This window comes from Thunnus maccoyii, chromosome 6, assembly GCF_910596095.1.
Source record: "Thunnus maccoyii chromosome 6, fThuMac1.1, whole genome shotgun sequence".
Classification (NCBI taxonomy): domain Eukaryota; kingdom Metazoa; phylum Chordata; class Actinopteri; order Scombriformes; family Scombridae; genus Thunnus; species Thunnus maccoyii.
Window position 1 is genome coordinate 698,258 of NC_056538.1, and position 9,621 is coordinate 707,878.

The 9,621-nt window shown below is 40.5% G+C and overlaps 1 long non-coding RNA gene across 2 annotated transcripts; it reads left to right on the forward strand.

The window, feature by feature from the left end:
* Nucleotides 1-3,800: 3,800 nt before the first annotated feature.
* LOC121898297 lies at nt 3,801-8,104 on the forward strand. 2 transcript variants are annotated; one of them, XR_006096413.1, is made up of 5 exons: nt 3,801-3,886; nt 4,127-4,198; nt 4,482-4,635; nt 4,843-5,002; nt 5,135-8,104. It is a non-coding gene; the product is annotated as an uncharacterized LOC121898297 (long non-coding RNA). The 2 variants fall into 2 exon arrangements; XR_006096412.1 differs by having other exon boundaries at nt 3,825-3,886; nt 4,045-4,198.
* Nucleotides 8,105-9,621: the final 1,517 nt, after the last annotated feature.

Genomic DNA, 9,621 nt, shown 5'->3' on the forward strand with positions numbered 1-9,621 from the left:
TAATACCGGATTCACTGGTTGGATTGAAGGCCTTCAATCCTTTTGATTTTTCATGAAAGCCAAGAACACTGGCTGAGAGACTGAGGTGGAAGGCCACCGAGCTGCGGCAGTTCTTGTTGTATACTGGTCCAGTAGTACTTCACAATGTCCTGGCTTCACCGGCATACAGTAATGTTATGCTGCTGTCAGTTGCTGCTTATATTCTTCTCAGTCCACAATTCTGCATTCTGTCGAATGACTTTGCTCATACTTGTCTAGTGTCCTTTGTCGAACACTTCAGTCAATTGTATGGTCCCGAATTTGTGGGTTATGATGTGCATGGATTAGTACATATCTCTGATGTGAAGCAGCAATTTTCCACTTTTCCCCTTGAGAATTACTTGGGCAAGCTTAAAAAACTTGTCAGAAAACTTGCCACACGATCCTCTGTCCCAAATAATTTGTCGTCTGTCTGAAATAGATGCCCACTACAATACACAAGATGACTGTTTGAAAAGGGTCCTCAGAAGGGAAAAGGGAAGGAAAAATTCCACTGATGCCCACTGATATTTTCTGGGGTGGTTTATAAGTTTCAAGAAGCTGTGTTTGGTGGCTCAGTCATTAAAACAACAGAAGGTGATAATTGCCTTGAGACACAAAAGAGTATTGCTATAGTTGTGAACATCATACTTAGTGGAGTCAAAATACACCTGGTCTACAGGGAGTACAGACATAGAAGCTCTTTCTTTGACTATCCAATGAATTCATGTGACTTAGGAATTTTTGTAGTGAGCAGTCTCTCCAGTGACTTGAAGACCACAGTGTTAGGTGACAATATTAAGAAGTATGTCAGGCCCTTCCACGACAAGTTTGTTGTTGTACCATTGTTACATACAACAAAAGTTCATGATGACATCAAGGACTGAATGTGGGAGGAGTTGTGATGGGCAAATCTGGAAATGGTAGAGCTGGTAAGTATGTATGATAACTTATCAAAAAAGTGTTCACTTTCTTTTCACAGTACATATCCAAATTAGTGTGAAATCAAGAGCCTGTATGGTTACAAGATCAGGGGGACACATGATAACAGAGCAAAAAGTAAGAAGCTCATCATACCAGATTAGTGTTGTCTTGGAATACAATGCATAAGAGGAGCAAGTGGCTGTCATGAAGCTGCTGGGCTGGGTCACGGTGAGCAGACTGTTGACTATCCATCATGGGGGTAATCTGAAGTCCTTGTCTGGTACTGTGCACCCTACGTTCCTGAACATACCAGGAGGACATGCTCCTTTCTTTGCAGTTGGTCTATCATCTGTTTGATAGCTGGTGACAACTGGAGTTTACCTGCTACATGAGCTAGATGCAGAATGTGTTCTTTAAGTTGCTGATTCTCTTGACTTATCTCTTTTATAGCCACTTTTTGACAAATCCCAGCCTGACGTGAAACTCTGCTCCTCCAATTATCCCTTGTAGCTTGTAGTTCTATGGGGCTCTTTTTTAATGCTATCTGTATTCTGTGTCTGTCTCCCTCTAGTAGGTATTGCAGTTTTAAACTCATGCTCTGTACATAGTTTTTTTTGTTTTGTTTTTTTTTGTTGTTGTTTTTTTAGACATGTTCCTTGTGGTCTTATTTTTGCAAACAAATGAGGTAGAAGTGTTGCCTGACATCTGGAGAAATGGGGGGCAGTGTGCTTGGCCTAACCTAAGAGGCGAGAACCTCAAAAAGGCTGTGAAAACAAAACTGCAACCACAGAAGAAGCGGAAAAAATATAGAATTAAGCTTCTCTATACAACAGGTAAGTGTAGTTCATACAGTATCAAAAATGTACCCATTATGCGATGGCTTATTGTGTTACCATTTAATATTGACTTTTTGATTGGCTTTTTTTAGGCTGAGTAAAATGCTTAGTCATTTGATTTTTCCAGAAAAGTATGAGGATGCCAGAAAAAACTACCTGCGGCAGATATATTCTCAGGCATTTATTCAGATGCAGATAGTGGCAAAAAGCCTAGGCGAATTATGTAAGTCAGTTGTTTTATTTCCCTCCTTCAATTGTGTGCATTTCTCTAGCTAATAAGCAAATGGGATTTTGTTACTGTGAATTTGTCTGTATCAGTATTCTGGATATGCCAATAGGAGACACACACACACACACACACACACACACACACACACACACACACACACACACACACACTGTCAGAGGCCTGGAACCATCACCTCGTATAAAGACGCCACAAAAAGCCATTTGATCACCTGTAGCCCACTCATCAGCTCACTAGTCTTCTCCCTACCGGCCTACTAGTCAGCCACCTACAGTGGGGATTGAGTGGGATTATTTACACACTGAGAGAAGCCAATTGAGTCTAATAATGAGATAAAAGCAGTACTGAGACTATCATTATCGACGTCCACATGAATATTAAAATCACCTACTATAATTACTTTATCTGTACTAAGGACTAAGTTTGATAAAAACTCTGAGAATTCAGATAGGAATTCAGAGTAACGGCCAGGAGGACGGTACACTATAACAAATAGAACTGGCTGTAAAGTTTTCCAGGTTGGCTGAGAGAGACTAAGAACAAGGCTTTTGAATGAGTTATAATTAAATTTAGGTCTAGGGTTGATGATTAGGCTTGAGTTGAAAATGGCTGCAACTTCTCCTCCTCGGCCAGTGTCTTGAGGAATGTGAGTATTAATATGACTGGGGGGAGTGGATTCATTTAGGCTGACATATTCTTCATGACACAGCCAGGTTTCAGTAAGACAAAATAAATCAATATGATGATCTGAGATTAAATCATTTACTAATACAGCTTTAGATGACAGAGATCTAATGTTCAAGAGTCCACATTTAATTATCTTATTTTGTTGTACTATTGCAGTAGTGGTTTTAATTTTTACTAGATTTTTATGAATGACTGTTCTTTTGTTTCCAGGAATACATTTAACTATGGCTGCTGGTGTCGCTAACTTCATGTTTCTGACTATGGAGCTGCCAATAATCAGAGTTGGTTTCTCAGCAGGTGTGTTACTGAGGGGGGAAAACCTGTTTGAAATGCAAACTGGTTGGTGGTGAACCGTGGGCTTCTGCTTAGGGCTATGCTTCCTTTGGACAGTCACCCAGCCACCCTGGCTTCCTGGCTGCTCGGGAAGTACTGGGGGGGTGGGAGCTACACTAGGTCGGCTCGCACCGGCTACTGGGGGCTGGCTAACTACATTAGCTACTGGTTATTTTCCATGGTGCGGAGCCGCGCTTCCAATTCACTGAGCCTCGCCTCCAGCACTGCAAATAAACTACACTTATTATAGGTACCACTATCACTAAAGGAGGCAGAGGAATATTTGACACACCGAGCAAGAGAGAGCAGGAGAACGAGAGGGAGAGAGAGAAGCCATCGCTAACTGCTAATGCTAGCTGCAGAGCTAAAATAACTAACAACTGTGCGATTGGCGAGAAAAGTCGCTAAGAGAAAAGCGCTGAGAATGCTTGTGTAGAACTAGCGAAAGTTTAAATATACAGCAGGTATTAATCTACAGTAATGTGATATATAGCAAAATCAACTGAGTTGAGAGCAGCAACCACGCTATCAGTAGACACAGTCGGCAACCGGAAATGACACAATACGCTTACCGTAGCAAGTAGCACGTCAGCACGCTGTGTATGGTTCTTCCACCACCGACTTGACAACCGTATGTGATTCCACTGGATGAATCTGGATTTTGGGCTATTTTGACCTAAATGTGGGACCCCATGTGAATCATGCAGATCCACAACAAACCATGTACTCACTATATTTTTCTGCTTTTTGTCTTTTGCCAATCGCATCTTGGCAATAGCCATCGTTCTACCAGTCTGCCAGTCAGCTACCTACAGCCCACTCTCCATGAAGCCACCAGCAGGTACATGATTCTTCAGCTACTGGGATATTTCCACCAAAAATGGGACCCCAATGTGAATCATGCAGATCTTTTATAAAAACTGGGATGGGGGCTGGTGTTCTCCTATCTCTGCTCACTATATTTTTCTTTTTGTCTTTTGCCAATAATCTCTGCACTAGTCATCTTTCTACCAGCCTCCTACAGCCCACACTTCAGGAAGTTTCTTGTCAAAAATATATCAGTGCCCATGTCACTCTACAGCAGTGCAGACCGAGTGTGATGACTCAGCGATGGATGCAGACTCTGTCCCAAGAAGAAACCCTCCGCTTCAAAGTATGTCCCTAATTACTGTGCAAATGTTGGTTATTGTTTAAATGTTAACGGAAAAACATACTAAAAGAAAATGGTCTCTAGATCTTTAGAGTGCAGCAAGAACAATGTTATACTGCTGTTCCTGTGTTACGCTTCTTACTCCAGAGTGTGGACATATTTCATCTCATCCCTGTTGAATAAACTCTGCTGTTGTAGCAAAATGAATTATGAGTTAACTTACACTAGTATTTCCTGCAGCTGTAATGAGGGAAATTTTTAACTAAACGAGATGATTCTTGACCAGCAAAAAAGGATCCTTGGAATTCTGCAGACATCTCACCACCCTGGTCATGAAAATAATGATGACACCATGTTGAACAGTAAGATCCCAAACCAATGAGGCTCTCCAGTGCCTGGAGGCAGAGTTGGAAGCAGACCCTAGCCACAAGTCTAAACTGGTAACTATTAAGATTTTACCCAGACTTGAGTGCAAATGTATGGTTGATAATCACTTAGATTTCATTATGGTATTTGTAGATATGTAGGTTTTCAGTTGTTGCACAATATTACATCAATGAACATGTGTAAGTCAGAACTTGTGTTATACATTCAATCCATGCTTACTTACTAGCACTATGTTTGGAAACATTGTTTGTTTCATTTAGATGGCCTGCCTGGGATTAATTGGAGGCTTCAACCTGAGAGACACAGTCTGGAGGGTTATGAAAGCAACCTTTGCAACTACTATTGCAACCCAGATGAACTGGAGGGGGGTGAATGATAAAATATCTGTCCAGCAGCTGATCTTGAGAAAAGTTGTCATTGGTAAGCTCTGTCTCTTTCATTCTATATATATATATGTACATATATATATATATATATATATATATATGTGTGTGTGTGTGTGTGTGTGTGTGTGTGTGTGTATGCTGTTGTCTCATGTTCTGCCTTCTCAAGGTGCTGTCAGATGAAATCCTTTAACAGCAACAGTTTCAGATAAGGAGGTTGATGTACTGATGGTTAAGTGGCTTCACCTGGCTGGTGACAGAGACAGTGGCAGGAGACAAAGACAAAAAAAAGCTGATGAAGCTGACAATTAAAAGACTTCAGTTTATCCGTTTTAGTTGCACTACATTGACACATAAGTTTATCAGAATGTCATTGCTATTGGGTTGCCTCTCAATGTTACCCATGTTTTGTTTTTTTACATTTGTATTAGTAGCCTATAAAGGGGGTCAAAAACTTTTATTAACCAAGACTTAAACTACTACTTTTAATAACCTTTGCTTTATTAGGGAAATTCGTATATAAACAGGTAAATTGCCAATTTGACATTTTAAAATTGTTGGAGTATAGTAAGTATAGACCATTTGGTAAAATTCTGGGATAATACTCATGGCTATGTTATGGTTCGGTTAAGGCATATCAGCCATATGTGGGTCACATAAGGGCCATAAGGCCTTAACAGAACTCAGCCATACAGATATTCCATATCAGGCCCAGCTATGAGCCATATCAACTTTTTGTATTTGGCTTACTCCTGGTAGAAGTCTGGCTTTGCTATGATTCACTCATAGCTGTTGTACCCTTGGGCCGGATATGGCTGTCATTCACTTCCAAATGTGGGCCACATCTTTGCTGTTCATTTGGCCAACATGCATGCCAAAGGAAATTTGCTATCAGGGTAGACTCTTTGTTTTACAAAATGTTGTCATTTCTTGATTTACTAAAATTCACTTTTGAACCCCTGTTAATGACAAACATTCACCATGGTTCATTACCTTCAGCATATGTCACATGATCCAGTACAATACTCCAACTTTCAGAAACAACATACATGTGTAATGTAACCAAAAGTTAAAAATGAAGATGCAGTCTTCACTGTTACCTATTAACCTAGTCCTCACTACTTTTAACTATCAAAATGAATTCATAATTAATAATTAATTCATACAAAAGCTTAAACAGCTATTAGTTCAGCTTCAATAAAACATACTACATTTATTTAAACAAACCTATTTTTTTAATGTTAACAAAATTCTATTTTATGACCACTGAATATCAATTCCTCACTTATCAAAAATATATTTGTCAGAGTGATGATTATTTTGGGTGCTTTAACTGTGCACTCTCCCTCGTGACTCTATGTGCCTTTTTTCAATGATCATAGAGGCTACAGTGGAAATTATAAATGAAAGTTTTAACAGCATTTTGAGTGCAAATTCAGCCAGTTACCGCAGTTACAGTCAAATCAAGTGCACCTGCAGAGCAGCCACCCCACACTAACCTGATATAAAAGCTATATATAGCTGTATGTGTAACCACAGACAGAGAGATGTAGAAAAGAAAGAGATAGATGACAAACAATGGGAACTGATGACAGGATGGCCTTCATCCTGTCAAATCTGAAGAAGTCCTTGCTTGTGTCCTTACTTAAAGTCCTTTTTCCAGGAAGAGTTCCTCTTGATGTCACCCTAAATTTGGGTGAATCAATGAAGAAAGTGTGAGCATTCCAAGGGTGATGTAAATCTGTCTCCTCCTCTAAGGCACTCCAGGACACAATTGCCTTGGGATCAAACCAAGAAATCAAAGGTCTTAACGAGAAGGACCAAAAGTATAATTTAAAATTCAGGACTGCAAGCCCCCCATTAAGCATCCTCCATTGATCAGTGGAAAGTGTTATTCTGGGCTGCAGATTGTTCCAGATAAAGTTATAGATTGCTGAGTGGAGTTTGCACTAATGACCATAAGGGGTAAGGGGAGCATTGAAATGACAAAGTTGACTCTGGGTAATAGATTCATTTTGATTACTGAAGCGTGGGCTTGTAGTGAGTTGGGATGGCTCGACCATCTATTGAGGTCCTGGAGAACCTTGTTGTACATGCTTGTATGATTATTCTTCACAATCTGGTCCAGGGTAGGGACCTTTTCAAAGTAATTTATTTACAACATATTAATCAAAACATATAGGTGGGACAAATCTGTAAAGTCATTGTCAGGACTGAGCAAACCGCACAGGGCCAGTGATGTCATGGTTCCTAAGGCAGGGAATGTATGAGTGAAACTGTGCTGCATGGGTGTGTAAAAACACAAAGAAAATGGAACAAAAGCCATAAACTGGAGATGTGTGGGGAGAAGAGATCTCTCTGAACTGGATGTGGCTCTGGCCTTTATGATGAAAGAAAACTGTGACAATAGGGGATATTTACTAAGCCTGTCACTGCAAATTACTTTCAGGGGTGCAAAATCTTTCAAGTATTTACTAAGAGTACTGATGAGTTTTGTGCAGGAGAGTTTTGATAAAATTTGTTAACTCTTTGCCTTACTGTAAACAGCCTACTTAATTATTACTGGCTGCTCCAATCATGTTGCAATGGACTGGAGCTGCTGTGAGCCATTGAAAGTCAGAGAAAGTCACTGCAGGAAACTGAAAGGTAAAGTTGTGAAAAATCTTTTGTTTTGTGTTGCCTTGTGTGATGAGCTCTGATAAATACAGTGGTGATTTTACACCTGCTTCTCTCAGATATTACATTTCAGTTGCAGTTTCCTCTGCTGCAGTGGTCAGTCTGCTGTGATAAATGAGGTGCTAGGGATATTTCCATGAATTTCCATTCCCTCCACCCATATTTTGAGCCTCTAATCAGGAATGCCTTAAAATATGTGCCTGTACCAGCGTCACTGAATATCTGCGTTCAGTTATACAGCAATACTGGTTCGAGCCAAAATTAAATCTGAAATTTGAGAGTGGACATTGCAAACAACATAAGGAAAAACCTTAGCAACAACCTTAGCAACCAAGGCTACAGAATGGACGGCTGTTTATGGGCATGTGCAATGATTTGACGTCAGCAAGGCAGAAAGAACCATTGCAAACAAAGTGTTCATAGCAAGGTTAAGCCCTGACTTTTGACTTGCAGGGAGCATTTCTACATACAATAACCTCAAGTTTTGGAATTCTGACCATGTTTAAGATAGATATCTGACATCATAACAGGATGTAATAACAGAAAACCACAAAAAGCATATGTCCCATGTAAGTAACTTTCACTCAGAGTATATTTTAAATGAGCAACGTTTTACTTTTATTTATTTATTTAGTTAGTTTAACTTTGATAAAATGTATTTTAAGTAACAGTACTTTTACTTGAGTCAAATATTTTTGTTTTCCATCCAGGGCTGGTAAAAATGTTAAAAATATTAATCTTGCTGAATGACCTCTGCATCATAATCGGGCCTGAGTGGAGATATCCCAAGAAAATGAAAACAGAGAGAAATGCTTATTTGTTCATGTTGATGTGTTAACTATTATATCAGTACCATGGCCAATGAAGAGGGGGCTTGAGTACTTTGCCCTGGTACCTTTCTGGCATCCACACAGGTATGATGACTGACCTGATGCCTACATGCAAAAGTATTAATAGCTTTAATCCACAAAAAGGATGAACATTCGACACTAGGGATGCCACAGTGAGGACATTTTCCCACCAACTAATAAAGTCGTGACAACACCGGTGCTACCGGTCACACCAGACATTTTACACAATAAGATATTCGTCAGTGAAGCTTATCTGTTGAGCGCTTACTTTGATCTTTAACATATGATTTTTAGTTTAGATCTTCCCCTTATTTAAGAGTTAGTGACGGCGGGCCTCAGGCTGCTGCCAGCGGGTACAGCCAGGCTGCAGCGCACACAAACGGGGACGAGCCAGAGGACAACCGCCGCTTAGAACCAGAACTGGAGCAATTTGCCTACCATCCGGAAAGAGACACACCGAGAGCAGGCTGAGCAGGCAGGGAGCGGGAGAGTTGCTGCCGAAAACAAGCACCGAGACCCAGGGACACATGAGAGCAGCTGTTTGCTAACAGCTAGCATTACGTTTGTTTACAGCAGCAGGACGGAGAACAGATGTCTCGCTCTGCTACTTTTTGCTGCAACTCTGCTGCTGCTGGAGACGCTCCCGGAGCAGACACTGTCAGTTTATAATTGTGGCATCTGTTGTCTGACCAAGTATTGATAACACACTTGATACTTTACAAATATGAGTTTTTTGATTTGATCAATGTGGGCACTGATTCACGAAAATGAAATAAATGGGTTTGCTCCTATAGAAAAAAGCAAAACTACGGTATAGGTGGTGGGCAAGTAATGTAAACGGTGTATGTCCCAACACTGTGTAACACCGGTAACATCGACCACCACGGCAAGCCTATTGGACACATGCTCTGATTGTGTTCTGTAATAGAGCCAAAGCAAACTACCTGAGGGTGAAGACAAGTGTCACAGCCTGCCAGACATGTCTGTCTTCCCTCACAGTCGAAGATACAGACAGAAAACAGACTGAGAGAGCTCAGTGGACAGAAAAATTTCCAGAGGTGTGAACACCACTCATGTGTGTCATGTGTAATATCAAGGCTTTTGATTATACTCAGGACTCAGATGGAAA